Source organism: Pectinophora gossypiella, unplaced genomic scaffold (genome assembly GCF_024362695.1).
Source record: "Pectinophora gossypiella unplaced genomic scaffold, ilPecGoss1.1 Pgos_49, whole genome shotgun sequence".
Lineage (NCBI taxonomy): Eukaryota > Metazoa > Arthropoda > Insecta > Lepidoptera > Gelechiidae > Pectinophora > Pectinophora gossypiella.
Genome location: NW_026063259.1, coordinates 46998 through 62180, shown reverse-complemented (window position 1 = coordinate 62180; position 15183 = coordinate 46998). Strand labels below are relative to the sequence as shown.

General features: G+C 40.2%; 2 long non-coding RNA genes across 2 annotated transcripts; both read left to right on the top strand.

Annotated features, from left to right (window-relative positions):
• Nucleotides 1–1237: 1237 nt before the first annotated feature.
• Nucleotides 1238–2644, top strand: LOC126381394 (uncharacterized). Its single transcript, XR_007568799.1, has 2 exons — nt 1238–1878; nt 1969–2644. It is a non-coding gene; the product is annotated as an uncharacterized LOC126381394 (long non-coding RNA).
• Nucleotides 2645–9858: 7214 nt separating this feature from the next.
• On the top strand, nt 9859–10708 carry LOC126381395 (uncharacterized). The gene is made up of 2 exons (XR_007568800.1): nt 9859–9942; nt 10033–10708. It is a non-coding gene; the product is annotated as an uncharacterized LOC126381395 (long non-coding RNA).
• The last annotated feature ends 4475 nt before the right edge of the window (nt 10709–15183 follow it).

Genomic DNA, 15183 nt, shown 5'->3' with positions numbered 1-15183 from the left:
TCTCATTTGCAAGAAATTAGACCCCGTGACATACTGCGATTATAAAGAAGCACGCAAATCACCTCGAGATTTACCGTCATTTGAAGAGCTTATGAGCTTCATAGAAAGTAAATTCACCGCACTAGAACCTATCACTAAGAAGGAGAAGGAGTTGACAGGACAAACATATCAGCCTCATCAGAAATCATACAACAAACAAAACTATCAGCCAAATTATCAGACAAAATTTAGAAATCAGAACTATCAGACATACGGCATTACGTCACCTACTTAGATTCATTGTGCAAGGCGGACTCTCAGTACCACAGTATAGTACTCCAACTGCAACATGAGCTCACTGAAATAGAACACTTTAACGACCTACTTAAATATCATAACAACAACAGGCGAATGAAAAGAGGATTAATTAATGGAATCGGATATTTGGCTAACTCCTTATTTGGTGTTTTGGACAACGATTTTGCCGAGAAATATAAGGTTGACATTGAACAAATATCGCAAAATGAAAATCATCTTCAGTCATTGATAAGAAATCAAACACTTGTCGTTGAATCCGAATACAATGTCATTCGACGTAATGAACAGACAATGATCCAACAATTCACTCTTATCAACCGACATCTACGAAACTTGACCACAGAAGCTGGAAGGGTGCGGTTAGACATTCAAACCACAAATTACAAGACATCTTCAGCCCTAGCGGCGAGTATTATTTTGGCTAAGAAGAATTCAGGACACTTTGCTCAATACAGTAACTGACATTATGCATGGACGAATCGACGCTCATCTATGTTCACCCGAACAATTAGAAAAACAGACGAGTATTATAATTAATCACTTGCATGGAGCTCTCATGTTACCGACTGAAGACATACAACACCTGTACAAATTAATGAAGGTTTTTACAAGAATTGTAGAAAATTATCTTATCATCGAGGTGAAAATTCCACTCATTAGCACTGACATATACGAACTGGACAGAATAATCACTATTCCCCAGAAAGAAGGAGACGGTGTACGTTACGTCACATCAGCATTCCCGTACATAGCGTTCAACTTAAAGAAGAACATGGCATTTTTATTATCTGAAAATGATTTGTCGAAGTGCGTGCATGCGAAAGAAGACATTCTATGCTCACTTGATGAACCTATTTATGATTTGAAGTCGGAACCATCAATTTGTGAAATGAAATTTATAAACAGTGATACGACATTAGTGAATGCGTCACCGTTGTAACGAAGCATTTCGGACCAACGAGCCTTGTAGCGACATCTTGTGGTTTCTGACGATATAACATTGTTTTTATATTTTACCCGCAGGAAATCACAGATGGCGCTGCAGGGTTATCGATGGGCCCGAATATTTTTAATTATTTTATTTTCTTCAAAATTTGGTATATTAAAATTATCTGCAACATTTATTTTTGATATATTATAATTATATTGTTTAAATTTTGGGATCAAACAAGTCGATCGATTGTTGTCGTTGATTCGGCGAATTTATGGTTTGGTAGATTTTTTCTAGTTTGGCAACTTTGTTCGTGGTTCTTGTGTCAGACTGACAGCTGGCTGAGGAGAGACAGGTTATGGAAAGTGGGGACGTCGCGAGAGCGCCGGAGACTCCACTGCCGTAACAATAATGTGGGCAAATTAAAAGCCACGATTTATCGGCGACATCAAGAGCCGATGTCTCGATTTAAATAAACAGCTTAACCGAGATGGTGAGTCCTCGCAATTCTTCGTGCATATTTTTGCACCAACTTTGTGATAACCTCGAGGTCCTTGTTTTCAGCAACATCACTGAAATCCCATCGCCAAAGGTCCAGTGGGTGGGTTTAGGTTTCATCCGAGCGATGCCCAACTATCCCGGATGAACCTGTAAGTTATTTTCTTTGTTTTACACTCGTGAGTTGCATTGCCACGCTGTCAGCTGAACCACATGCTAATCATTGCCATTCCTTGTTGCAGATGGGGTTTTCTTTAAAGTTTAAACGTTTTAAAGTTTTTGTTTTCTTTAAGTTTTAACGTTTTAAAGTTTTAACGTTTTGCAAGTTTTTAACGTCTAACGTTTTGCTAGTTTAAAGTAAGAAGAAATTTATGATTGGATCAGATGATTTCAACAATGGTTTTGTGAATGAGGATTCCTACTGTTTTCTTCTGCGTTTGCAAGTTATTTCAAGCTTCATTACGGCGGAGCTTGCCTTGGTTGTTTGCACGTCGAAGCTTTCCTTTGTGCGGCGCGCATGTGGATGTGCCGCGCCTCTCCTTTTGTCAACACACCGGATAAGGCCCGGTGGAGGACTGCGAGGTTGACCGGTGGACGTGCAGCCCGCCAGCTGCGTAACAGTTGGCCCGCTGCGCCGCCATCGTCCAGCACGCCCTGGCCTGAGCCGGCCTCTACTCATCACCTGTACGGTATTCCGGAACGCCTCAGGTAGGCCTGATAGTCGGAGGTCCTCGAGTAAGTGAGGTGCCTACAGGTGTACGGACAGTGTTTTTAAATATAGTGATATCCCATGGTTGTTACGGAGTGACAATTAACCTGACGGACCAAAGCGCGACCTGTCTCCCTCCATAGGGTTTTTGACCTACCTATGGTTAATGAAATTTGTAGATTTAAAAAATATACATTGTACAAATTCAAGGGAGTTTTCTTTGTCTCATGCTCACCGGTCTATAACATCTAGCTGTGCCCTTCAGGTAAACACCACTTTATAAATTTCTGAAACATATCGATATCAGTATTTCTATAACACCTTTTCCATTCACCTACCTTTTTATATAGGTAGTCAAAAATCTAGTGTTTCAGTGGCGCCCTTCTTGGTGAAATTGTTGCTCTGTACAACCATTTTAGAATATAAGTGGTGTTGGCATAAACTTTAAGATTAATTTTAGTGAAAACAGTGTATTTTTTAATAAAAAAGTGATGGGATTTTGTGTGAATTGTTTGTGTTTTGTTTGCATCTTAAGTTAAGTTGTGTCTGTTTCTTAGTATAAGTAAGGTTCTAGGCCTCATACAGAGACCTAACTTAAATACTTATTTTGTACAATAAGTTTAAACCCAATTTTATGGCCTAAATGGTCTAGGGCTTATTGACATTTTTATTACTACATTTGTGTTTTCTTTATTTTTTTTTTAACCTTGTTTATATAAATTACAGGTTAAAACCAATTTAGAACATTATTTGATGCTTACTAGCAATTATTATTACCAGTATTGTGTTTTTTTTTTAAGTAAAATTTGGACAAAAATATCTATATTAATTAAATTTTGTAAACATATAGGTATGATCAACTTTTTTAAATCAATTAACATTACTTTCTAAAAACATATAAAGGTAGTTTTTTATAACATTTATAACAGGACATTGGTTTGCAATTAAAATTTTGTAACTTAGTTTCATCATCATCTTGACACGTTGCCGCTGCTTGGCAAACATTTTGCTTATTTGTTTTTATAGAAATAATTATAGAACTGTCTTTCATCATCAACTTTATTGAGTATTCAGTAGTAAATTTCCTTTACCATCTTTACATATTGATTGATAACATATTACAACTTGAAAATAAACATTTACTTAATATAAACATAACCTTAAACAAAATTATTATAAAACACTAGTTTCTTTTATTTTTTTTGAAAATTATTTACAGGGATAGACTGAGAATTGATGTTGTGTGATAATTACACTTATTTGGTTTATATTTAATGAAAAATTTTGAACATATATTAGATAATAAGTTTTGGAGGCAGACGGGTACATTTTGAGATATAAATTTACTTCAGTTTACTTCAAACCTTTTTCAATCTTGGAATTATAACTCTGAAACACAACCATGGATATCCAAACTGTCTATTTACATTCACTGCTCCGTGATGAGTTAATATATGAAGTGAGTATTCGTGCAGAAGCACCGGCTGATACTGTTCTCAATTTGAAGAAACAGCTTAGGGAGTTGATCACTGGTTTCTCTCCGGATGAAATAATGGACGATGAACGAAAACCACAGGCAGAATTCCCAATCATCACCGAGAAGCTGAAGGAGCTGCAGGCAAAACTTGATTTAGCAGTGAAGTCTAGGGACCGTCATCACCTTATGCGTGCTAAGGCTTTGTATAATCATCTTCATCACCGTCTTGAGCGTGTAGTATGCACGGAGTCTGTCGATAGGGACATAAAATTGAAGCTGAATAAAAATCTTATAGCTTGCGGTCACTCATTGGAGAAATTGTTGACAACAAAAAACGTCATCGACTCGGAAGGGGAAAACCGGGTAAAAGGGACAGATGGTTCAGCAATTAATTTAATGAAGTGGAATATTAAGTTCGACGGCCGTACGAGTCCACATACGTTCTTGCAATCCATAAGTGAACGCGCCTCAGCGTTCGGAGTTAGTGACAATGTACTTTTCAGGTCCGCCTTTTGTTTCTTTTCGGACCAAGGTCTTCTATGGTTTAGAGGTGTTAAGGAGCAGGTTTCGTCTTGGCAGGAATTGAGTGAGCTTTTAGTCCAAGAATTCGCACCCGTTGATTTTGATTATCGTTTGCTGGGGGAGATTAGAGCTCGCACCCAAGGACAGGATGAACCAACACACATCTATTTTGCAGTCATGAACTGTATGTTTTCACAATTGAAACGACCACTTTTGGACAGTGACAAATTTGAAATTTTAATACATAATATTAGACCCATTTTACGAGAGCAGTTAGCATTGCACGACATAGCTACGATAGCTGAATTAAAAGAAAAATGCCGAAAAATAGAATCTGCGCGACAAATGACACAGCTGTTTGTCGAACCACCTAAGCAGTCTAGTTTAAACAGTGACTTCGGGTACAAAGGCAAAACAAAACCTATAATGCCAGTCAGCGAATCCGCCGATGTTAGGGAAACGGAACAGGTCTCGGCAGTTCAGCCACCGATTCAGGCTCAAACTTTTAGGCAGCAACACCCGCCAACTAGTGAAAAGCCTGGTTATAAGTCAAAATCTGCGGCTAACTATTCTATATTTTGTAAAAGATGTAAGGTGTCTACTCACTCAACCGCAAGGTGTAGGGACAAGACAGTTAAATGTTTTAAATGCGGTCATTTAGGGTTTACGGTAAGGTCGTGCCCAAAATGTAATAACCCAAAAAACTAGGTTGCTCGGACAATAACGCCGATCCTCCATCGAAGGTCGAAGATGGGGATTGGAAACAATGGTTACAGGTAGTAACTAATTATTTTAAGCTTAACAACGTAGCTTCCGTTTTGTTCGAGCCCAATGATGATGACGTTCGACCATATTTGAAACTTAATGTCCTGGATTTGACAATTTACGGGTTACTGGACTCAGGTGCAGCAATTTCAATTTTAGGAAATGGAGCACATGCATATTTTGAATCTTTAGGTTTTACAGTGCAATCTGGGAAAGAAACTAATGTTACTGTTGCGGATGGTTCCCAGTGTAACTCAATAGGATTTTTAATGTTGCCCATTACATTTAATGGAGTAACCAAAATTTTGAAATTTTTTATAATACCCAGTATTAAATTAAATGTTATTTTAGGCGTAGACTTTTGGCGGGCATACAATTTGATGCCAGAAATTTTTGAAAGTGTTTCCTACATGAGAGGTCCACAAAAGTTTTTAGAAATGCCAGTCAACTCTATACAAGCTTATGACAGTCTTCCCAACGACCACAAGGAGTTAGCGGAGCTTATGATAACAAAATTTCATGACATTTCTTTTGAGCGCAAGGGTTTAGGTAGGACGCATCTTACTCAGCATGTCATCGACACTGGGGTTGCGCCACCGGTCAAGTGTAGACCTTATCCCATGTCACCGGAAAAGCAGAAGGAACTGCATAAGGAGTTGGACAAGATGCTGGAGCTGGACGTTGTCGCCCCGAGCGAGAGTCCTTGGAACAATCCAGTCCTTATGGTTCCTAAAGCTGACGGTGCATGGCGATTTTGTCTGGACTGCCGGAGGCTCAATTCTGTGACGAAAGGCGATGCTTATGCCATTCCCTACATACCCCAGATATTGGATAGCCTCAAGAATGCCAAGTACATCAGTTCTGTGGATTTTAAATCGAGCTTTTGGCAAATTCCACTCGACCCTAGCTCACAGGAGAAGACTAGTTTCACAGTGCCTGGTAGGGGGTTGTTTAAATTTAAAGTTATGCCATTCGGCCTATGCGGAGCTCCTGCTCGCCAACAACGGCTCATGGACATGTTGTTTGGACACCCTTTCTGCAGTGACGTAACTAAAGGCATGATTTTCGTGTACATCGACGACATTATAGTAGTTGCTGAAGATCTAGAAACGCACATACTTCTTTTAAAAAGGCTTCACGAAAGAATACAGAGCGCCAATTTAACGATTAACTTTGAAAAGAGCAAATTCTTCCGAAGCTCCTTAAAATATCTGGGTTATGTAGTGGATGAGTTTGGCCTTAGAACGGATCCCGATAAGGTTCGTGCTGTTCTGGAGTTCCCGGTACCCAAAAATCCGAAAGAACTAAAAACCTTTCTAGGTGTCTGTTCTTGGTACCGTAGGTTTATTAGGAATTTCTCCACCATTGCAGCACCCTTACACGCTCTTACCAGCTCAAAAACCAAATATATCTGGAACCAAGACGCAGAAAACGCTTTTGATACATTAAAAACCAGTTTAGTTTCAGCTCCAATTTTAGCCTGCCCTGATTTTAGTAAACCATTTTCAGTTCACTGCGATGCATCGAATTTTGGCGTAGGAGGTGTGTTAGCGCAGAATATTGATGGCCATGACCGCCCTATCGCTTATATCAGCAGATCCCTTAATAAAAACGAACGTAACTATAGTGCTACCGAAAGGGAGGCGTTAGCAGTTGTGTACGCGGTTGAGAAATTTGAACCATATTTGGGTAGTAGACCATTCACCGTCGTAACCGATCACGCTTCACTTAGGTGGTTCATGAATTTGGAGAATCCTACGGGACGCTTAGCTCGTTGGGGTTGTAGGTTATCCCAATTTAATTTTAAAATCGAGCATAGGAAAGGGAAGGATAATGTCGTCCCTGATGCCCTCTCACGATTGCTGCATGTGGATGCCATCGATGCTCCAAATGCAGGAACCGGTGATGAGTGGTATAATAAGGTTTACTCTGGATGTACGGCTTATCCCAAAAATTATCCCAATTATCGCGTCGAAAATGGTACTCTTCTACGATACAGCAAGGGTAAGTATGCCTTGACTCAGGAGTTTGATTGGAAGATTGTTGTGCCAAAGTCAAACCGTCTGCAGGTCATGTCCGAAAACCACGAACCACCGACCTCGGCACACCTCGGAGTGTTTAAAACGCACCGTAGGTTGTGTTTGAGGTATTTCTGGCCAGGAATGTACCGCGACGTGCTTGATTTTGTCAACAAATGCCGTATTTGTTCCGCTTATAAGCACAGGACCAAACTCACTCCTGGGATCATGGGTCAGCCTAAGCAGTGCTATAGGCCATTTCAAGCTGTATCCGTAGATTTGGTAGGACCTCTTCCACGATCACGTTCGGGTTACATGCACCTTTTAGTAGTAACATGCTGTTTTTCAAAGTACACCATGTTATTTCCACTTCGTCGAGCGACTAGTGCTGCAGTAGCTAAAAACTTTGAGAATTATGTGCTTCTAGCTCACGGGATTCCTGAAACCGTAATTACCGACAATGGGGTTCAATTCACGGGATCAGAATTCAGTGGCCTTCTCAAGAAGTACAATATTCCACGAGTTCACTACGGGCCTAGGTACACGCCACAGATTAACATGGTGGAAAGGTACAACAAAACAGTCATGACAGCTGTTTCGTCTTATGTAGCTGACGATCATAGGACATGGGATGTTAATTTATTTAAGGTGCAGTTTGCATTAAATAGTGCGGTGAACGAAACCACTGGGTTTAGTCCATTCTTTTTAGTCCATGGCCGGGAACCGATTATTATCGGTTCCTTTTATAAAAACGACGATAGGTAATACGAGGTCTCTATGCCAAGAGACGAGTATGCGGGTGAATTTGGGGTCCTTCAGGATATCTTTAATAAGGTTCGGGTTAATATCGAGAAGGCTCACACGACGAACGCGAAGTACTACAACCTGCGACGCCGTAACGTTAATACTTTGCGCGAGGGTCAAGTAGTGTGGCGGAAAACGTACGTACAGAGTGACGCCGCAAATTTTAAAGCCTCGAAACTTGCCCCAAAATACGAGCAGTGCGTAATTAAAAAGGTATTATCACCCTTGGTGTACGATTTGGTTTCATTTGGTGGCAAGAACTTAGGTTCTTGGCATATAAAAGATTTAAAAATTTAATTTCCAAATTGCCCTGTGTTCCCCTAGTCATATTTTTTTTAAAAAACATTTTACCGGCTTGGATCTTTGTTTTGGCTCAATTTCAAAATTAACATTTATAAAGAAAGCTACAGTATTTTTCTTTTTCATAATTAGCTTTCATAAAATTTTAATATAGAAATATAAAACTTTGGTGTGTTTACTTGTGTCGTAAGTGGCCTAGTAACAACCTATTTATGACAAACACGTTTTTTTTTATGTAGTCTTTTGATTTTAAAATAACTACATTTAACAATAAATGTTTTTATGTTTAATGTTTTTTTTTTAAGTGTGTTTATGGTGCACTGATAAGGCCCATACACACTAGCGTCTGCAACGCAGCGTTTTTATGAACGCCCGATATAGCGTTTCATATTTTTATGTTTTTTGTTTAGGCGATTATAGCCAACTATTTAATATAGTTTATTCATGTTGCCCGTGTCAACATTTTTTAGGCATTATAGTAGCCATTTATTAGAAATACATTTATATAGGAAACCTCATTAGGTTAACCATTTTTTTTTTTTCCTTTTTCGACGGAGCGGGTAGTGACTCCTTAAATAAGCCTCTAGCAACTGTTGTTTTGTTTTTTGTCTTTGTTTTTAGAATTGGGGTATCGAGTGACACTAAGAGAGTCGTCAGCTCATCAGGGTTATGAATGTGGGTGACACCCAGTGAAATTGATACTGGGTGCTACTATATGAAAGAAGTGAAAGGTGATCAATGAATGGTGATGAATAACAGGTCGGGGTAATTGTTGTGCTTAGGGTTGTGCTGTTTAGATGTTGGTGTTTGTGCTTCGTTACGTTTTTTTTTTATAAATTGTTGTTGTCTCGTCTTCTGTGACAGATTTTTTTTAAAATTTGATAAAATTTAGCCTGGTTGTGCGCTCCAGGCTCTATGGCTGAGGGCAGCCGTGTTTCTCACCCAGTTCGAAACCTCTCGTGGGTAGGGGGGTATTGTAACGAAGCATTTCGGACCAACGAGCCTTGTAGCGACATCTTGTGGTTTCTGACGATATAACATTGTTTTTATATTTTACCCGCAGGAAATCACAGATGGCGCTGCAGGGTTATCGATGGGCCCGAATATTTTTAATTATTTTATTTTCTTCAAAATTTGGTATATTAAAATTATCTGCAACATTTATTTTTGATATATTATAATTATATTGTTTAAATTTTGGGATCAAACAAGTCGATCGATTGTTGTCGTTGATTCGGCGAATTTATGGTTTGGTAGATTTTTTCTAGTTTGGCAACTTTGTTCGTGGTTCTTGTGTCAGACTGACAGCTGGCTGAGGAGAGACAGGTTATGGAAAGTGGGGACGTCGCGAGAGCGCCGGAGACTCCACTGCCGTAACAATAATGTGGGCAAATTAAAAGCCACGATTTATCGGCGACATCAAGAGCCGATGTCTCGATTTAAATAAACAGCTTAACCGAGATGGTGAGTCCTCGCAATTCTTCGTGCATATTTTTGCACCAACTTTGTGATAACCTCGAGGTCCTTGTTTTCAGCAACATCACTGAAATCCCATCGCCAAAGGTCCAGTGGGTGGGTTTAGGTTTCATCCGAGCGATGCCCAACTATCCCGGATGAACCTGTAAGTTATTTTCTTTGTTTTACACTCGTGAGTTGCATTGCCACGCTGTCAGCTGAACCACATGCTAATCATTGCCATTCCTTGTTGCAGATGGGGTTTTCTTTAAAGTTTAAACGTTTTAAAGTTTTTGTTTTCTTTAAGTTTTAACGTTTTAAAGTTTTAACGTTTTGCAAGTTTTTAACGTCTAACGTTTTGCTAGTTTAAAGTAAGAAGAAATTTATGATTGGATCAGATGATTTCAACAATGGTTTTGTGAATGAGGATTCCTACTGTTTTCTTCTGCGTTTGCAAGTTATTTCAAGCTTCATTACGGCGGAGCTTGCCTTGGTTGTTTGCACGTCGAAGCTTTCCTTTGTGCGGCGCGCATGTGGATGTGCCGCGCCTCTCCTTTTGTCAACACACCGGATAAGGCCCGGTGGAGGACTGCGAGGTTGACCGGTGGACGTGCAGCCCGCCAGCTGCGTAACAGTTGGCCCGCTGCGCCGCCATCGTCCAGCACGCCCTGGCCTGAGCCGGCCTCTACTCATCACCTGTACGGTATTCCGGAACGCCTCAGGTAGGCCTGATAGTCGGAGGTCCTCGAGTAAGTGAGGTGCCTACAGGTGTACGGACAGTGTTTTTAAATATAGTGATATCCCATGGTTGTTACGGAGTGACAATTAACCTGACGGACCAAAGCGCGACCTGTCTCCCTCCATAGGGTTTTTGACCTACCTATGGTTAATGAAATTTGTAGATTTAAAAAATATACATTGTACAAATTCAAGGGAGTTTTCTTTGTCTCATGCTCACCGGTCTATAACATCTAGCTGTGCCCTTCAGGTAAACACCACTTTATAAATTTCTGAAACATATCGATATCAGTATTTCTATAACACCTTTTCCATTCACCTACCTTTTTATATAGGTAGTCAAAAATCTAGTGTTTCACCGTGCACAACCCACGTGACAGCATGCGTAGCCGACAAGTGGGTCAAGTTACACGCGCAAAACAGCTGGCTTTATTCTTGCTGCAATGAATGTAAAATACGGATATTTTACTCATTGGGAATAGAACTAAAGAGTATCACTGGGAATGGAATTCTTACTCTAGGTCAAGGATGCACAGTCAAGGGGGAACATTTTACAATACATTCCCACACTCACTTCTTGAGTAAGATGTATACAGAAGAGGCTATCGAGACAGCAACTATATCTATCTTAAATAATATTATCAACAGCAGTTGTATTTTGGATGACATTTGTAACGAAGCATTTCGGACCAACGAGCCTTGTAGCGACATCTTGTGGTTTCTGGCGATATAACGTTGTTTTTATATTTTACCCGCAGGAAAACACAGATGGCGCTGCAGGGTTATCGATGGGCCCGAACATTTTAATAATTTTCTTTTTTTTTCTAAATTATATATTTAAATTATCTGCAACATTTATTCTAAATTATCTTATATTTTTGGATTAGTTTTGGATTAATTTGGATCAAACAAATCGATCGTTTGTTGTCGTTGATTCGGCGAATCTATGGTTTGGTAGATTTTTTTTTTAAGTTGGCAACATTGTTGGTTTGTGTGTCAGACTGACAGCTGGCTGAGCTGAGAGACAGGTTTTGGAAAGTGGGGACGTCGCGAGAGCGCCGGAGACTCCACTGCCGTAACTATAATGTGGGCAAATTAAAAGCCACGATTTATCGGCGACATCAAGAGCCGATGTCTCGATTTAAATAAACAACTTAACCGAGATGGTGAGTCCTCGCAATTCTTCGTGCATATTTTTGCACCAACTTTGTGATAACCTCGAGGTCCTTGTTTTCAGCAACATCACTGAAATCCCATCGCCTAAGGTCCAGTGGGTGGGTTTAGGTTTCATCCGAGCGATGCCCAACTATCCCGGATGAACCTGTAAGTTATTTTCTTTGTTTTACACTCGTGAGTTGCCTTGCCACGCTGTCAGCTGAACCACATGCTAATCATTGCCATTCCTTGTTGCAGATGGGGTTTTAAAGTTTTTGAGTATTTTAAAGTCTTTAAAGTTTTTGTTTAATTTTTAAACGTTTTAATGTTCTTAACGTTTTTGCAAGTTTTTAACGTCTAACGTTTTGCTAGTTTAATGTAAGAAGAAGTTTATGATTGGATCAGATGATTTCAACAAGGTTTTGTGAATGAAGATTCCTACTGTTTTCTTCTGCGTTTGCAAGTTATTTCAAGTTTCATTTCGGCGGAGCTTGCCTTGGTTGTTTGCACGTCGAAGCTTTCCTTTGTGCGGCGCGCATGTGGATGTGCCGCGCCTCTCCTTTTGTCAACACTCCGGATAAGGCCCGGTGAAGGACTGCGAGGTTGACCGGTGGACGTGCAGCCCGCCAGCTGCGTAACAGTTGGCCCGCTGCGCCGCCATCATCCAGCACGCCCCTGGCCTGAGCCGGCCTCAACTCATCACCTGTACGGTATACCGGAACGCCTCAGGTAGGCCTGATAGTCGGAGGTCCTCAAGTAAGCGAGGTGCCTACAGGTGTACGGACAGTGTTTTTAAACATAGTGATATCCCATGGTTGTTACGGAGTGACAATTAACCTGACGGACCAAAGCGCGACCTGTCTCCCTCCATAGGGTTTTTACCTTCCTATGGTTAATTCAGACTGTATATTTAAAATTATACATTGTACGAATTCAAAGGGAGTTTTCTTTGTCTCATGCTCACCGGTCTATAACATCTAGCTGTGCCCTTCAGGTAAACACCACTTTATAAATTTTCTGAAACATATTGGTATTTTTATAACACCATTTCCTATTTACCTACCTTTACATATGGTAGCAAAAATCAAACGTTTCACATTTCCGTTTTTCAGACGGAAGGCCATGATGCTATTTACACAAAGCTGACATAGAGCAATTGAAAGTAGGTGCTGGGACTCAACTTAATACCCACGACATACATCACTACGCCATCAGTTATGTTGGATTATCTGCATGCATATTTACAACTGGGATCGTTGTATATGTCTAGCGAAGACACCGACAAGCGTTACTCGCGCTGCCGCCCAGCGAACACGTCATCGGCCCCCCTGCCCGCCAGTTGCCGCCGCCGCGGCCGCAGCCGCGCCACCGGGCACGCAGCGTGGATGATCTAAACCCTTCACCTATCGCGCCGCGACGATTTAGCATACCTTGCTTAGTTTTTTAACTATTATTGTTTTTTACATTTTTCTATAGTAATATTATTATTCTGTTGTTTCTTTTAAATAGGCAAGATGTACGGCGAAGCGTACGATTTTAGAACATGTGCAATTTGCAATTTTATATTTGTTTATGACAGCATTTAATAAATTAGTGCCAACAAGCCACTCGGCCGGTTTGGTTGTTTTCTTTACTCCGTCCCCGTCTATCTTATCATTTTTATCACCTTATCATAAGTGTAGTTTCATGCTACAAACGTTCTGACCAACAGCGAAGCAAAAAGAATGTTAACTTTTGCTCTGCCCCTTTGCATAACCGTAGCGATATTATCGTAGGAATCATACAGGGTATTCCGGTCGATATCTTAATTGACAGTGGTGCAATTGGTATTTCGTTAATATCCTCGTCGGTTGTGAATCATTTTTCTTGTGCAAAGAAAACTACGAGTTGTCAGATAAAGGGTATAGGCGAGTCCATCACTCAAATCAATTCATATGTGACGCTCACAATCGAGTTGCAAGGGATTTCTTTAGAAGTAGACTTGTTAGTTGTACCGGACGAATGCATGAATACTCCTGTCATCATTGGTACAGATGTACTCAATAGGGAAGGCGTTGTTTACATACGTACGAAGCACACTCAACGTATTGTCCGCGATTCAAAACCATTGACGGTGTCAACTGTTGAGTCGAATACGCAACCGGGAATTAATTCGTCGTTAACCGGTGATGACTTAACTAAATTAGAAAAGATTTTAAATGAATACTCGAAACACATGATTTCGGGCACTGCATCTTCGACTGTTACTACGGGATGTATGCGTATTCAACTCAGCAGCGACATTCCTGTAAATTATCGCCCCTATAAGATGTCTTATAGCGAAAAATTTAAAGTCCGGGAAATTATTTAGGACCTTTTATCCAAAGGTGTTATACGTGAGTCGGAGTCGCCCTATTCTAGCCCTATTTTGTTGGTCAAAAAGAAGGTCGGCTCCGACAGGATGTGTGTAGACTTTCGGGCACTTAATAAGATAACGGTCAAGGATAGGTATCCGTTACCATTGATCGACGATCACGTAGACCGTCTGGGTAAGTGTAAGTTCTTCACCACGTTAGATATGGCTACGGGATTTCACCAGATCCGTTTGGACGAGGAATCCGTGCCCCTCACCGGCTTTGTAACGCCCGAAGGGCATTATGAGTATCTCAAAATGCCCTATGGTTTAGCCAACGCGCCCATTGTGTACCAACGATACTGTAGATGAAGGGCTGCAGATCTTGAGAGAGGTTCTAGCAACCTTGACCAAGGCGGGTTTTTCTATAAATCTTAACCCTTTACCGCATACAGACCCATATTTGGTACACGTAACTTACTGATTGAAATATTCGGATACATTCCACCATTCTTGCAAGACATTTATTATTTGTATAGAGTATCGTATATCCGAACACATGATCACAATAGTTTTTCCAATCGTACCCCCATCTTGCGTATTTTTCAGTTAGTAGTTGAAAGTTCGGAATAAAGTGCGTTTTTGAGATATCGGATAGCAAAAAGAAATATATCTGTGAAATTTATGGAGTAATAAATTTTCTTTTTGATAAATTTTGAAGAAGAACATTCCTTTTGCGTAAAACCAGCAAAAAATGTATGTAAGCTTAACTAAAAGACAGGTTTTTATCCATGCACTTATGGTAATTTTTCCTTGGCAAATTTGGTACAGTATGCAATAAGGTAGTTTTTTGTCTTTGGTCAAATTTGGTACAGTATGCAGTAAGATAGAGCAGACATTTTAGGTGTTTCAAAAATATTCGCTACAACTTTAGGTGTCCCTATTTTAAAAGTTTTTAAGTTTTATGAACATAATCACCACATGTGGTGGCAGGTAGAATATATCAAGCGACGTCGCCGACTTGAATTACCTCCACTAGAAGTAGTTCTAGATGGCATTAGAGATTGGCCAATATGGACTGACGACCAATGTCCGAGATGTAAAAGCGAAGGATGTTCTCAAAAATCACACGTAAAGTGTAGCAAATGCCGAGTTAATTTATGTTTTAATAAAGATAGAAAC